This window comes from Trichechus manatus, unplaced genomic scaffold (assembly GCF_000243295.1).
Source record: "Trichechus manatus latirostris isolate Lorelei unplaced genomic scaffold, TriManLat1.0 scaffold00040, whole genome shotgun sequence".
NCBI lineage: Eukaryota > Metazoa > Chordata > Mammalia > Sirenia > Trichechidae > Trichechus > Trichechus manatus.
Genome location: NW_004443976.1, coordinates 2,840,840 through 2,858,266, shown reverse-complemented (window position 1 = coordinate 2,858,266; position 17,427 = coordinate 2,840,840).

Here is a 17,427-nt window from a genome sequence, read left to right as displayed (position 1 = left end):
CAGTGGGAGAGAATTGAGAACTCAGAACTAAACCCAAGCATCTATTGACAACTAATCTTCCACAAGGGGTCAAAGTCCATCCAGTGGGGCAGAGACAGTCTCTTTAATAAATGGTACTGGCAAAACTGGATATCTACCTGCAGAAAAATGAAACAGGACCCATACCTCACACAATACACAAAAACTAACTCAAAATGGATCAAAGACCTAAACATAAAATCTAAAACAATAAAGATCATGGAAGAAAAAATATGGATGACCCTAGGAGTCCTAATACATAGCATAAACAGTATACAAACCATAACTAACAATTCACAAACACCAGACAAGAAATTAGATGACTGGAACCTTTTAAAAGTCAAACACGTATGCTCATCAAAAGACTTTGCCGAAAGAATAAAAAGAGAACCTACAGACTGGGAAAAAATTCTGTCTACGACATATCAGATAATGGTCTAATCTCCAAAATCTACAAGACACCTCAACAACAAAAGGACAAATAATCCAATTAAAAAATGGGTGAAGGAAATGAACAGACACTTCACCAAAGAAGACATTCAGGCAGCTAGCAATCACATGAAGAAATTCTCACAATCATTAGCCGTTAGAGAAATGCATATCAAAACTGCAGTGAGATACCATCTTACCCCAACAAGGCTGGCACTAATCCAAAAAACACAAAATAATAAATGCTGGAGAGGTTGTGAAGAGAGGTTGTGGAACTCTTATGCACTGCTGGTGGGGATATAAAATGGTACAACCATTTTCAAAAATGATTTTGTTCTTCCTTAAAAAGCTAGAAATAGAAATACCATACGATCCAGCAATTCCACTCCTAGGAATATACCAGAGAGAAATAAGAGCTGTCACACAAACAGACATATGCACACCCATGTTCATTGCAGCACTGTTCACAATAGCAAAAAGATGGAAACAACCTAAATGCCCACGAACAGACAAATGGATAAACAAATTATGGTACATACACACAATGGAATACTATGTAACAATAAAGAACAATGATGAATCTGCGAAACATCTCACAACATGGATGAATCTGGAGGGCATTATGCTGAGTGAAATTAGTCAGTCACAAAAGGATAAATATTGTATGAGACCACTATTATAAGAACTCAAGAAAAGGTTTAAACACAGAAAAAAGCATTCTTTGATGGTTATGATGGTGGGGAGGGAAAGGGAAGGAAAGTCACTAACTAGATAGTAGACAAGGATCAACTTTGGTGAAGGGAAGGACAACACACAATACAGGGGAAGTCAGCATAACTGGACTAAAACAAAAGCAAAGATGTTTCCTGGATGCATCCCAACACTTTGAGGGACAGAGTAGCAGGGCTGTGGGCTGCGGACCATGGTTTCAGGGGACATCTAGGTCAATTGGCATAACAAAGTTTACTAAGAAAATGTTCTGCGTCCCACTTTGGTAAGTGGCATCTGGGATCTTAAAAGCTTGTGAGTGGCCACCTAAGATACATCAATTGGTCCTACCCCACTTAGAGCAAAGGAGAATGAAGAAAACCAAAGACATAAGGAAAGTATTAGCCCAAAGGACTAAGGGACCACATGAAACAGAGACTCCATCAGCCTGAGATCAGAAGAGCTAGGTGATGTCCAGCTACCACCAACGACTGGCCTGACAGGGAACACAACAGAGAGTGCCAGACAGAGCAGGAGAAAAATATAGAACAGAAATAAAATTCACATAAAAAGACCAGCCTTAATCGTCTGACAGGGACTGGAGGAACCCCAAAACTATGGCCCCCGGACACACTGTTAACCCAGAACTGAAACCTTGCCTGAAGCCCACACTTCAGGCAAAGATTAGACAGGACTATAAAACAAAAAATAATACACGTGGGGAACATGCTTCTTAGTTCAATTAGATATACTAGACCAAATAGGCAGCTCCTGTTCAAAAGCAGAATGAGAAGGCAGGAAGGGACAGGAACTGGTTGAATAACACAGGGAACTCGGGGTGGAAAGGGGGAGTGTGCTGTCACATTGTGGGGATTGCAACTAATGTTACAAAACAATATGTGTATAAATTTTTGTATGAGAAATTAACTTGAGCTGTAAACTTTCACATAAAGCATAATTAAAAAAAGAAAGAAAACTCTGTCGAGCCGAATTCTACTCTGACACACATGGGGTCTCCATGAATCAGAATCAACTCAATGGTAACTGGTTTCTTCTACTTGAACAAGTCACTTTCAACCTCTGTGTCTCAGTTTTTTAAGTGTAAAGTGGGAGGATTAGACTGGTTGTTCTCCAAAAAAGCCAGTCCTCCTTTCTTTTCCTAATGTGCTGTGATCTCCAAAACCTTAGGGGTAGATCAGTGAGCAGACTGGCAAAATAGAAAATACACTGGGTCAGGAGTCAAGACCCCTGAGCTTCTCCTTTGCAACTAATTCACATTGTCGTCTTGGACAAAACACTGTGCTTCTCCAACTCATAAAAAAAACAAGGGGGCTGTGCTAGTTGATCTTCAAAGACCCTTCTAGCTCTACTCTTCGGTGGTTCCATTTTTCTCCATATGGAGGAAGCATATTTAGCTAGTGAGGATCATTGTGTCTGAAGAGAATTACTGTTCCATTACCCTGGCCTGGAATTTATTCTGCTTAAAGATTTTATGCTATTTTTTCTGGCCCAAGACTTTCTATGAGATCTAATTGCCTGCGAGACCTTACACAATCTATTTAGCACGTCTCTGAAAGCTTTGGAATTCAGGATTCTCCATAAAGTTAGGGTGAAATTCTTCTTTGAACTGGGATATGTAATTGCCAAATAAAAAGACCAAGGCAGCAAACCGAGGCATCTAGAATGACCTCCGCAACAAGCTTGTGGATGGACAAACAATGGATTCTCTCAAAGCGCTGTCTCCACAAAGGCCTTGCTGTTATCCAGCAGGTTACTGCCCCACTAGATCCTCTGTAGATTACCTTCTCCACCTGCCCACAGAGAAAATGAGTCCTCCTTTCCCATCAAAATACCTGGTCCCTGGGGAAGTTAAATGTATTTCAGGAAGCCATAACTGGAGAACTTGGAAAATAAGAAATATGCCACACAGTCATCTGGGAACCCTGATTTCATAGTGAAAAGAATAAAAGGAAATAAACTCCCCCATCACATGGGGAAATGAAGGTTGGATTAGAGGTTTATTGTGAAGGCCAAAGAGCAGCCATTACTGAGAGTATAGTGTCACATGCACTGCCACACTCATGCACAGGCCTCCAGCTCCGTTGTCATAAAGGGACTTAGAATTCCCAAGGGCTCACTTCACTGCATTTTAGATGGAGGGAGAGCCAGAATGTCTGGATTCTCTCCCTGGGGCCTCTAATATGAGCCATGCCACCAGTTCCAACTTATCCATGCTCCATGTAGAAACTCAATGTTCAGGCCGTCCAGGAAATAAAATAATATATACAGAGCTTTTAAGGGATATATTAGCTTGTGTATGTGTCTGGGTGGAGACTTTAAGCCTTTTATGGTTGCTTTTTCCAAGAGAAGAGGATGCGGGTAGGGAGCCATCATTTCTTGCTAAGCCATCTGTCCATTGCCTACCACTGAATAATTCAGCAGGCTGCCTCAAGTGTCCTGGGTAAAGGACAAGGCTCATGTTCATGGAAAATCTAGGCCAACACCAAAAGCATTGAATAAAACACACAGCACATTGGTATGTACTATGAAGACATTAACACACAGTAATGTTGATGAAAAATGACTGAGGAGGGTGATATTCTGAGCAATGGTATCATTTACCAACTATGTAATCTTGGGTAGAAGTCCCAGGATGGTGCAAATGGTTAACCTGCTCAGTTGCTGAGCAAAAGTTTGGAGGTTTGAGTACACCCAGAAGCACCTTGGAAGAAAGGCCAGTCTATGCAGTTCCAAAAAATTAGCCACTGAATACCTGGTGGATCACAGTTCTACTCTGACACATATGGGGTCACCATGAGTTGGAATCAACTTGACAACAACTAGTTTTTAACCTTGGGTGAATTACTTTGTGAGTCCATGTCCTCATCTGTTAACTTATCTCACAAGCAGTACATATTTCAAAGGGTTAATATGAAAAATTAAATGAGATAATACTTGTGCATAGCTCTAAGTGTGACCAAGCTCCTTCAGTCCTGGGCTATTGCAGTTCCAGGCGTGTCTGACAGCCACCATATGGGCCACCTGAACCAGAACCACTCACCTGAAATCTGCTCCAATTCCTGACCCACAGAAACCAAGAGAGATAATAAAATAATTGCTGTTGTTTTAAATCATTAAGTTTTAGGGTGATTCTTTATGCAAACTAGAAATAAATTATGCTACATAGAAAGAGAGACCCCTCCTTTTATTGTTCTTTTCTCTGGAAGAGAAAAGCTGTTTCAGGAAGGTTTGTTGCCAGCAGAGCCTACCTACTGTTATAGAAGGAGACGGTAAGGTTCATCTTCTTCCCAATCTCCCTTGTGGCTGGGGTTTGGATTTACAATTCAATTGTGGCCCCTGCGACCCGAGCAGGGAAGCCATCTGGAGAGCTTAGGTTCTAGGGACTATGCTCTACCCTGAAAAAAGAGAGAGACTTGCATAAAGAGAAGTCCTCTCTTCCCTTGCCACTTTGAACATTGTCATATGAGGACTCCAAGCTTGATGCTGCTGATTAGCTGGTGACCACAAGAGGACCGAGAGAAACACAGAAAAGCCAGCCTGGGCCCCACGTTAGTGAGTCCCTGATCAACTCTGGATTCAGTTCTCTCCAAATTTGTTGTTATATAAAATATACAGACCCCTGTTGTGTAAGTAACATTTTGTCAGAGATTTGGTTACTTGCAGCCCAGAGCATAACTGATACTCCATGTTGGCCAACATGAATGGCACCAAAATCAGCCATAGAAAAAGTCACATACTTCTAATTCCTGGACTTCTCTTCTGACCATCATGCTTGGAAGGTATACAGAGAAAAGTTTAGTTACCTTTCAACAACAGCAAAAATTTACTTGTTTTCTCATGGTTGAGAATTGCCAATTTTCAAAGTATGAGGAAGACGGTTCACTTAAATGGGGTAAGAGAGACAAACAGGGAATAGGAGTGAAGACTGGAAGCCCTGAAGACAAGAGTTCATTTCAATATGCTGCCTAAGGCAGGGCTGCCTGGTGTCCGCACCTGGTGTTCACTATGCCGGCACATATGGAAGCTGTGAGAAGTGTTTCATGTGGTCCACGGATGCATTTCATACCGCTTAGTTGGAACATATAGGAGTCATATGGGCATACTTTTTATGGCCCCAGCAGTCTCTGCCAGTGGAATGGGGAGGAGTCCAAGTAACATGAAATAAGAGAAACAAAAAGGAGGAGGATGATTAATGTGTTATTTTAATTGGCAAAATAATATGTGGGATGTATAATTTCAGTGTCTACTAAAAAGAGGTGGGGTACATATTACCACAACCCTCTTCACTTTTTTTTTTTTTTTTAACAAAAAATCCCAAATTCCATGGAGTTATTTAAAGTTGAGTTTTTCTTTTTTTGTTAAGTGAATATTGTTATCTTGAGGCTACAATCTTTTGACAGTGAAAAATATTACAACAGGAGAAAGGAAAATAAAAGTAGAACTGGTAAAAAGCAATATAATTAGGATGATCATGTCTAGACCATTGTCAGGATCCCACCTGGACCAAGCCTGTCAATTGTCTTATGTGGAGGTGGTTGGGTGGTGAGACGTATTTTCCCCATGCTGGAGGATTTCCTTCCCACCTGCACTGTTAAAACTGTTTAATTATTACACCCCTGTGTTTGTATCTGTACTGCTCTCTCCCTGCCACCATACTTGGCTCATTTCATTCATTCATTCATTCCATGTCCTTTTATTATGTAGCTAATATGCATCAGATACTTTCTAAAGATTGAATTGTATCTCCCCACAATATGGGTTCAATTCTTGGCCCTTGTACCTGTGGATGTGATCTTGTTTGGAGATTGGGTTTTTCTTGTGTTATGTTAATGTGGTGGTATCAGGGTTGTGTGGGTCCTAAACCTAATCACTTTCAGTTATAAGCAGACTAGAATAGACACAGAAGACAGATGCCACGTGAGGATTGTATCTACACAGCAAAGAAAGCCAGGGGCTACTGACAACAAAAGGATTTATGGCTGAGGCCCTGATTTGGGCTTTTTAGCTTCCAGAACTGTAAGAAAATAAACTTCTGCTCTTTAAATCCATCCAATTGTGGTGTTTGTGTTACAGTAGCACTAGGTAATTGAGACAATACTTAAATACTGAAGCTATAGTAGTAGAACGGTCATTATCCGCAACATAAAACTATGTGTTTGGTCCCAGGTGACCATTTTTTTTGCTGCTGTGTATAGGCAAACACAAATACAAAAAGACCATCTAATCAATATTTCCAATTCCAGTTCCATTGGTGGTGGTCAAGCAGCCCCATCTTCCTACTCCACTTCATGTGGTAGCTACTGCATTTTCTGTTTCTACTTCTGCTGGGGAAGTTCTAGGAATAGGGGAGCACAGATAAGACTGGATCTTCACTGTAAGACAAATACAACCAAGATCTTGAAATTTTTAAATGACTGTCATTTGCAGTCCTCCTATTCTACTATATATTAAGTTTTCCTGTAGCCATTTTGCCATATGCCTAGGAATTGGCCTCAAGACTGTGCCACAGACCTCCCACCGGAGATATAAAGAAAGTCCTCGGGAAGGGGCAGAGGCATGGGATACAGTGAGAGGTGGAGTAAAGAGGTAAAATGCCAGGGCTTTTGCTTTCCTTCCCTGTTGAGATGCAATCTGAGTGGCTGGGCAGGAAATGGGAAAGTCACATTCTGATAAGCAGTGTTAGTGTTCGGCCTTAGAAGGCAGAGCCTGGGGACAGAGGCAGACTCCAGGGGAAACCATATGCTCTTCCTATTGCCGTAGAAAACCAAGTCTGGCCATAGTGGTAGCAAAGAGGAAGCTGAGTGTGGGGCATAGTAGGAAAAGGGAGCTGGAGTTAGCACTTACCAGATTTCTTTAGATCGCACATACTGAGTTATCTGAAGCTCCCTAATGTAACCAGAATATCATCATGGAGATCAGAGGATGATGAGAATGGCAAAAGGCGGCAGAAAGCAGCAAAATTAAAAGCCAGCATACCTATCATGAAGGCATCTTGGTGTGGAGAAGGTGACTGGCTGAAAAAGCTGAGGGGTGAACAACCTAGACCAAAGGATGGGAGACGAGTGGCTGGGAGCCAGAAGATCTTTGGCCTCAGGAGAGCCAGGGTGGACAACTCAACCAGAGAGGACAGTGGGTTCTGACAACAGGCTGGGAGCTTACTAGCTACCACACCCATAGAAGAGGGAGGGAGCCAAGGGCAGTGTCATAGAAATGGAGGGCCTGGGATGAGCCTAGACCTCTAAGTACATGAGGACATGAGCCCTAACTCTACTGATGACACAAGGATACACTCGTGCCACCACGGTTACCCAGGTGCCATCTGAGGAATGAGCAGCAAGAGGGAGAGGAGATCTGAAAGAGCGTGCACTTACCTGAGAGAAACTGGGATTCCTCAAAGACTATTTAATTCAGAAGAAATTGAAATACCATTTGTTATGGATTGAATTGTGTCCCCCTAGAAGAAATGTGGGGAGCCCTGGTGGCACAGTGGTGAAAAGATCGGCTCCCAACCAAAAAGTCCGGCAGTTCAAAACCACCAGCAGCTCCTTGGAAACCCTATGGGGCAGTTCTACTCTGTCCTATAGGGTCGCTATGAGTTGGAATCGACTTGACGGCAATGGGTGGTTTAAAAGCAATATAGAAGTCCTAACCCCTGTTATCTGTAAATATGACTCTGTTTCTTTTTTATGTTAATGAGGTCATTCCAGAGTAGGGTGGGTCCTAAATCTGATCACGTCTGAGTGGTGTCTTGTAAAAAGAGCAGAATAGACACAGACATACATGCAGGGGGAAGACAGAAACCATGTGGGAGCCCCATCTACAAGCAAAGGAACACCAAGCATTGCCAACAGATACTAGAAACTAGGAGAGAGGCCCACAGAAGGGGACTTTGATCCTCCAGAACTGTGAGAAAATAAATTCCTGTTTTTTAAAGCCACCCACTTGTGGTTACTAGGTAACTAGGACACCATTAAATGGCAAGTGTAAGTCTTACCTCTTCTCTTCTACTCTCTATGTTGAAACAGTAGAGTTGAGGCTGGTGGGATGAACATTTATTTTTTTTCAGTCTGACTAGAACGTGTCATATTTCCACCTTGCTTCATATACAACCAGTGAATGCCTACTAGAGCAGTATTATTCTAAGCACAGCCCCTGGACGAGCTCCCGGGTGATGCTGACATGGCTGGTCAGGTGACCAAACATTGAGGATCACTGTCCTGGAGCATTTTAGCCTAGCGTCTCTAGAAATGAGCAAGGCTTTGGAGGGCAGGAAGCCTACACAGCCCAAGAGCAAGGCAAACTCCACTCCCGACCTGTGATTCATCCAAAGCTAATCTTTTCTGTTAAGGTGGGCTCAACTACCCACTGAGGCATGAATGACTTTTGAAACTTTTCAGTCAAGTTGCATTCCAGCTCAGAAACCATGGCTGAACATGGTGGTAATGACAAATTACGACCTAGACTAGGAAAAAAGGCCTGGCAATCTATTTCTGAAGACTAGCCAATGAAAACATTATGAATCACAACAGAATATTGTCTGGTATAGTACTGGAAGATGAGCCCCTAGATTGGAAGGCAAACACAGCAACAATCATGAAGACGGCACAGGACCAGGCAATGTTTTATTATGTTATACATGGGGTTGCCATGAGTTGGAGCATTTGTTCTGCATTTTCTGTGTCATGTTGAGAAAATACAGACCCACCCTATGCCTGATCTATAAATACACAGAATATAAACTCATGATCTCCTGAAGTTCATTTTCCCACTGACATTATGTCAGTATTATGCTTTCTCTGGAAAGAGTCAGAAATGTGGACGGTTATATGAGGCTAGTGGGAGCAATGGTGGTTCGGGGGTAGAATTCTACCCTCCATGCTGGATACCCAGGTTCCATTCCCAGCCAGTGCACCTCATGCACAGCCAACACTCCTTTAGATCACATCCTATTTCCCAGGGATACCTGGAGTAAAGCCAAGCCCTTCAGAAGCTGTGCGCAGAAGCATTATGCTGGGAAGAGACTGTGGTAGGGAGAGGAGACTTTTAATCATCTAGATAGACACTTGCTACTAAAATTGGGAAGACCAGCAGCATCAGCATCATTGTCACATTATCGGGGGCTACTTAGACATGCAGAATCTCTAGCCTCATCCCAGACTACTTACTCAGCATCTGCATGTTAGCAAGATCTCAGGTCATCAGTAAGTATATTACAGTTTAAGAAGCGGTAGCCCGCTGGTTCTCATGCCCTAGCCATGCATTGTAAGTAACTGGGCAGTTTCTTTGAGTGTTTTTTTAAGGCACCTCTGGAGGTGAGACATAGATATAATTATTATTAAAAATGTTCCATGATTATAATGCACAGCCAGGAATGATCAGTGGTTCTCAAACTTTAGCAAGCATCAGAACCACCTGGCGGCTTGTTCAAGACAAATTGCTGAGCCCCACCCCAAAGTTTCTGATTCAGTAGGGCTGGGGTGGGGTCTGAGAAAATGTGCATGTCTACCAAGTTTTCAAGCGATGCTGAAGATGCTGGTTAAGGAACATACTTTGAATACCACTGACTATTGGAGACAGCATACTCAAAGTGTGGTCCCCAAACTAGCAGCATCAGCATCACCTGGAACTTGTAACAAATGCAAACCCTGGGGGTTTGGGCCGGAGAGCTGTCTTCACAAGCTCTCCAGGTGAGTCTGATGCATGCTAAAGTTTGAGACCCACTGGTCTGCATGTTCAGCTCCAAGCTGCTAAATAGTAAGCAATTGGAAACAGATGAAAAACTGACTGTTTTTTCATTGTTTCCCTAAGTTATTTTGGTCTATACAAATAAAGCCTCCTTTTGTGCCTGACTTTGCTTGACGACAGAGAGATTTGACCTCTGAACAGAACCCCCTGAATATCTGACCACTGGATTGAATTGATTTGTGTCCCCCAAATTGTATGTTCAAGTCTTAATCCCTGGTACCTGTGAATATGACCACATTTGGAAATAGGGTCTTTGCAGATGTGACTAGTTAACGTGAGGTCATATGGGATAGGGTTTCCCTAACCCGGTATAACTGATTCCTTATAAAAAGAGAGGAGACAGCCAGCCACAGAGGGAAGTTGGCCATGTGAAGACGGAGGCAGAGGTTGGAGTCACGTTGCCACTCCTGGGGCTATCAGAACCTGGAAGAGATAGGCTAAAATCTACCCCCAGAGCCTTCAGAGAGAGCGCGGCTTGCTGACACCTTGATTGACTTTGTCCTCCAGAATCGTGAGAGAATAAATTTCTGTTGTTTAAGCTGCCCAGTGTGTGGTACTGTACTTTATCACAGCACCCTGGAAACTAACCATAGCCACTAAGTGCACAAGAACAGTAAGAACTATTGCTTATATTATATACACACGCAGAAGCCCTGGTGGCTTACTGGTTAAGTGCTACAGCTGCTAACCATAAAGGTCGGCAGTTTGAATCCACCAGGCACTCTTGGAAACTCTATGGGGCAGTTCTACTCTGTCCTATAGGGTTGCTGTGAGTCGGAATCGACTCGATGGCAACGAGTTTGGTTTCTACGGTACACACACACATACACGCTGTGCACACATACACTGGTACACATCAACTTAAAATTTCACGGTGAGTCACATCAACCCTGGTAGGTTAATAGGACTCATATTAGCTCCCATTTCACACATAGTCCTCCTAATTAGTCTTCACCACTGGTTGTCGACACTGGCTGCCTGGGGAGTTTTTTAAAAAATACCGACGCCTGTTTCCATTCCCAGAGATGGAATTGGTTGGTCTAGGGTCTCGACATTGTGAGAGTTAAACGTTCCCCAGGTGATTCTAATCTGCAGCCAAGGGTGCTAGTCACTGGTCTAAACCCATCATGGCAAGTCCATTCCTCTCACCAATGATTGGTTTAAGGGAGACATGGGTTTGGTTCTGCCCAATGAGTCATGCTGAGCAGCTGCTGAAAAAAAGTTCCCTTGCTGTTAAGGGGAGGAGACAGTCACTCTACTGTCTCTGGATGATGTATCTAAATGTGATTCCTAGTGGCACTGCAGCCATCAAGGGAAATGCAGGGAAGCGGGTCCGGGCCTGGAGGTGGCACGCCCTAGCCTGCCCTCCTCAAGGAACTTAGTTGTATTGGATGATAAATCTTACTGTTTATGTCCAGCCAGAATACAGTCCTCCATTACTGGCAGCCAAAAGACACCTTAGCAGAAACAGCAGGTCTCCTGATTCCAGCTCCAGGGCTCTTTCAGAAAAATCGTACTGTGTTTCTCTGGAAAACCCTGGGCAGGATCCTTTGCCCTGAAAACTGCCAAGGAACCCATGTTGGGCCAGTAGCTAGGAAAGATCACTATTACCATTGCCTCTTAGGACTGAATTGTCTTGCTCTTACAAAGTGTTCTGAGGCTCTTTGCTAGCAACTTTCCAGTAAGCCCATTAGACTGGGGGGAGGCAGATCACACATTTCATTTGTCTGAACCTGAAATTGGACATGTCTCTATTTACATTAAAGAACAACCAAGTCATTTAACAGAATTAATGAAGAAAGAATTAACAAAGGCTCTTGGGAGTCAGATGATAAAGATGTCCATGGTTTTCTCGATACACAAGAAGGGATGGTTACTCTAGAAGAATCAAGTAATCAGAAAAGGCTGTGTTAATTTCAGGCACCCTTAGAAACACCTGGGGGTGAAGTACCTGCTCAGTGGAAATGAGCACATTGGTGGCGGGAACAAGTGATATGGGGTGATGTAGCTGATACCACCTAGAGGCAGGCAGGAAGGGAAAAGTCTCCAACATTGAGGCAGCTTGTCGGGGTGAAGCCGACTGACATGTTTCTCTCTCATGTGAGAAAACCATTGTTGCCCTGGAGGCACAAATTGAGATGGATTTCCTTTTAAGGATGATACACTTATGGTTTAAGAAATGCAAAGCACCAAGCATAGCACCGGATCTGTCAGTGTGGGTCTATCACTGAAAAACATTTAAAAAACAAAAACCAGCTGCCATCCAGTCGATTCTGACTCAGAATGATCCCATGTGTCTGAAGAGAGAGATGAAAGGTCAGAGATGGTAGAAGCTCAGTGAGGGGATGGGGGCTCAGTGAGATACTGGGGGCTCAGTGTGTGGTGGTGTGACACTTAGTGATGGGATGGGGTCAGAGTAGAACTGTGCCCTATAGGGTTCTCAATGACTGATTTTTCAGGAAAGGATCTCCAAGCCTTCCAAGGCACCTCTGGGTGGACTTGAACCTCCAACCTTTCGGTTAGCAGCCAAGTATGTTAAACGTTTACACCACCCAAGACTCCAAAAATAAAGATAGGGTGTGCATATGCAGTGGAGAGAATGAATTCACCACTCAGATAATGTCTTCGATTTTGTGTTTTGCTTTGTTTTAACTGAGATTACAGTTAAATATGACGGCAGTGGAGCAAAGTGCTGAACAGCTGACCTGTTCTAATTGATAAGATAGTTGAAATAACTTAATTGGTCTTTAGCCATTTGATGTATTCATCACTTTAATATCCTATTGGATTCATTGTTCATTAATCCAGTTCATCACTCAGTACTCTGCCAATAAAAAACTAAATGGGCACTCATTTCCTTCTATACTCCAATTTTCACCTCCAGGAGGGAATATGAGTCTAACAAAACCCAGAAGTTTGTGTAATATATATGAGGGAGTATTTGCCAAAGATGATTATGTTCACCAGAACTGTGGTGCCGAGTGTCCAGTCATAACTGTTACCATTAGCCCATAAACTCAATGTCAAGTTTAGTGCCATGCATGAGAGAGGAAATGATGTGTCTAATGAGCCCTTACTGTGAGACAGAGAAAAGCAGCCCCTGACGCCTGCCCGGGAGCTGGCCAGGCTCTCCAGGCCTTCGTGTTGTTGGGAGCTGACCCAGCACTCACAGATAGACCACGGTCAGTTCTCCTGCTGAACGTAAACAGTCTCACAGAACACCAACCTCCAACAAGGTCAACTTGGTGATCAGGATGAAGATCAAGATCACTTCATAATCTGGTCTAAGTACAAACAAAAGTAAGGTCATCATGAAAACCACAAAAATAACAAATATCCCCCTCTCCCTGGTAATAGGAGTGGCTGCTGCCTTCTCATTTACAGCTGTAGCCTGGGTCTACTTTTCACTTCTTCTGCATAAGACATGTTAAGATACTCAATCATATAATCACTTCTTCTTCCTGACAGCACTCAATGCAGACGAAAACTCCTTGCTTGAATGCTCCCCGAAAACATCTAACACAAACCTAAATCCTCTAAGTCCTTCCTAACACCCTCTAACAGAGCTGCACCTGTCCTCGATGGGTGCATTCCATTCATTGCAACAAATAGTAAAACCAAATTTTCAGCTACAGTCATGTCCCTGTGGTCTTTGGCTAGAGAGTATTGATACTACTAGATAGAAAATGAGTGAAAAATTCACCTAAAATGCCAAATATTTGTAAATTACCATTTATGACCTCGTTGTTGTCATTGTTGTTGGTTGCCATTGGGTCACTTCCAACTCATGGGGACCCCATGTGTGCAGAGTAGAGCTGCTCCATAGGGTTTTCTTTGCAGTAGTTGTTATGGAAACAGATCACCAGGTCTTTCTCCCGCAGAGCCTCTAGGTTGGTTTGAATCACCAACCTTTAGGTTAGCAACCAAGGACTTACCAGGGACGTTAAAGATCATTGTGTCCAACAATTTTAGTCTACTGCAGATGCAATGGAAGGAGTTCAGAGGTCAAAGGCACTGTATAAAGTCACCAAACTAATTAGTAGCATATTAGGCCTACAGCTCAGTTCTCCTGCCTCTAATTCAGTGCTCTTTCCATAATCACTCAGGTGGTCAAATTTTCTGAATGATGAAGTAACATTTTTATTTATTGGAACAAGTCAATTTGATCAGCATTACTTGATATATTACATATAACTAAATTTCATACAGCCACATGTTGGGGGTTTTCATTAGTGTTCTAAACATTTATTTATGTGTTCAACAAACTTTTTTGATCACCTCCTATATTGTTTGATCACTTCCTAAATTATTTAATCACTCTGTATATACTTATTCAATACGCATTAAAGAGATATCAGTCTAGAAGGAAGTTCAGATATGTATATAAATAATGATACTGCATTAAAAAATGTAGGAAGTTAGCTAATATCTTTAAAATGGTACATAATAAAGAGCATGGCAACTGGGGGTAGGTGGAAGAGGGAAGATTACCTCTTATTGTGAAAACAGGAAACATCAATGGAAGTGATGGCATTTGGACTGAGGGATGATCAGGATTTGGGTACTAACAGGAGGAAAGAGAAATTCAGTTGGAGAGAGAGCTTGGTAGAGGTGAACTGTTGTAAAGCAGAGAATAAACTGTTGGTTCATAAACACATCAGAGAAAATGGTGAGACGGTGGGTCTCTCCTGTCTGCACACTGGCCCCCCTCCCTCACTTCACTACTTGCCAGAGTGTACTTTAGCAGGTATTTAGTTTCACAGAACATTCCTGGTATTCTTAAACTCCTGGGAAGAGTCAAAATACTTACCTCAGAATTGTTATAAATTTTAATTTACATCAAGTATAAATAATGTACTTAAGTGATTCAACCTCAGTCAACCTCAGTCTCAAGAAAATAAACAGAAGAAAAAAATAAACAAGCAAAAAAACCCCACTCAGCCCACTTTGAACCATTGACATGCTACCCCTTCCCCTTTGGAAGTGTTGGTGGAGTCTTTGAGAACTGCACAGCTGCCTGGATTCTGTTGCTGCCAAGGCCCATGCCAGGCATTCTCTGTGAGCCACATCCTCCCTTGCTCCTGAGAGCTGGCCTCACCCTGGGTAAGGCCTTGGCGCCTGCGTCTTAGACACAGGCAGGGAGGGCCTCAGGCTCTGCCCACCTGCACTGGCCCTGGCGCTCGTCTCTGCTATTAGTGGTTGAGACTGGAGAAGATTTCAGCGACATGTAATAGGGTGAAAACCATGCTTGGGAAGAAGCCGCTGCTACAAGGCCTGTGCATTTCCATACGGTAGAAAGTTTTGTTAGATGCTTTCAGGGGCTGACAGATCGTCCAAACCACAGTTTATGTACCTCCCTAAAGACAAGAATTCCCTTAACAAGTCTGGACCATGTCTCAGGGGATGTCACAGGAAGCAGACAAAGTCTCTTCTCCCTTTCGCACCTAAGGGGTCTTCAGAAAACGGACTGAGGTAGCCTGTGTTCCCTGAAATTCTAACAGCAAACTTAATCAGGGGTCAGGAGTTGGCAGTCACATCTGCTTTTCTGGGCTATTTTGGTGCTTTGCCACTGGCAGTACAAAACGCTGCGTTCCCAGCAGCCATGGCCCAGAGAATTCTAGTTCAGTTTTACAAATTCTTAAAAAAAAAAACTTTTGCTATGCCCCCAGCCCTCCTCCCTTTGGACTCCAGATCCTTCCGGCTGCTGCTGCACTGAGATAAGACTGTGGTATTTTCCCTGTTGGCCCCAATCAGACATTATCATAAGAAAGTGCAAGGCATCCATCAGCCCACAGCCCATGATTTATGCTCAAAGCTGGGATTATCTATTCTGCTCCAAATCCCTTCAAGCAGTCAACCTGATCAAAGAGAATCACAGCCACCAGATAAAATTCGAATATAGCTCCATGCAATAGAATGACAGGTGAGTTTTTTTTTTTTTAATCCCAAACTACTTTAACCTGCTCATTTTGTCCGGAATTGTTCTTTATCCACAGCATAGGACCCACAGAGCAACCCTATTGTTATTCTTGCATCTTTCCTGCTGAGTTGTGTGTGGGGAGCCATTTATGGAGTTTGCTCCTGGGGAGGAGCTGTGGTCCACCAGTAATTCCCTGACTGCAGCATGTGGCTGCAAAGTCCAGCTTAGCCCAGAGCCAGGTGGACGAGGACCATTACAGTACATGGGTCCGTCTGGTCTAACAACCAGTTGCTAACTGTGTGACAGTGAGCTATCAGGAGAAAGCCAAGAATGAAAGGCAATCTTTTCAATGTTTGGGGTCATCTCAGTGACAACACTAAACTGATTGCCCACCAAATCCAATCATGCAGTTCATTCATTCAGCAAATATTTATTGAATGCCTGTGTGACCCAAGGAGCCCTAGTGGCACAGTGGTTAAGAACTCAGGCTGCTAACCAAAAGGTCAGCAGTTCGAATCCACCAGCTGCTCCTTGGAAACCCTATGGGGCAGTTCTATTCTGCCCTATAGGATTGCTATGAGTCAGAATCGGCTCAACAGCAACGGGTTTGGGTTGTGTATGTGATCCAAAGAAGTGTAACACTGAGGGGCTTAATATTGAGGAAGAAGAGATGTACCTAGGGAATTAAATAAAAACATGGCAGAGATTTCCAGTCCAAGAGGAGAAACCTAGCCCAATGAATTCAACTACCCACTCCCACTCTCTCAGGCCAAATTTCTAGTAAATTGATTAAAGAATGTAGCATAGACTTTAGGGGAAAATCCACATCACTACTGGAAATTGAGAATGGATGGTATTTACTGCCAGAAACTTTAAAGGATTTCTGGAAAACATAAAGCGGTTAAGACTAGATGGAGGTAAGAGCTTATTCACAGACAAGTCACCACACTTAGGAGGAAAATATACTAAAAGAGAAAAGTAACGCCACTCGTTTGAGGCAACTGCAATGGACTGAAGGCAAAAATAAGCCACAGAGGAGTTCCTAGGTGGTGCAAACTGTTAAGTGCTCAACCACTGACCAAAAGGTTGAAAGTTCCAACCCACCCAGGGGTGCCTCGGAAGAAAGACCTGGTGATCTTCTTCCTAAAGTTCACAGCCTTGAAAACCCTATTGAGTCCAGTTCTACTCTGAAACAAATAGATAGATAGATAGATAGACAGATAGATAGATAGATAGATAGATGGGTAGATAGATAGATAGATGGGTAGATAGATCAATTGACCAGAGAAATTGGCTGGAGGTAGAGAAAAAAGCCACCACCCATCTGTCAATTTGTTGTACTGTGGTGACTTGCATGTTGCTATGATTCTGGAAACTACGCCACTGGTATTTCAAATACCACAGAATCAATCATGGTGGACAGGCATGAAGACTAAATAAAGAAAGAACAGTGGTGAGACTGGCTCCCTCCCCAGCTAACTTCAACTGGCCACAGCTAATAAGGAATAGGTGACCTTTTCTACTATGCCTTCTAGCTGCAGCTTCCTCCTCCCCCACCTCCTGTAATCTGACCATGTAAACCTGGA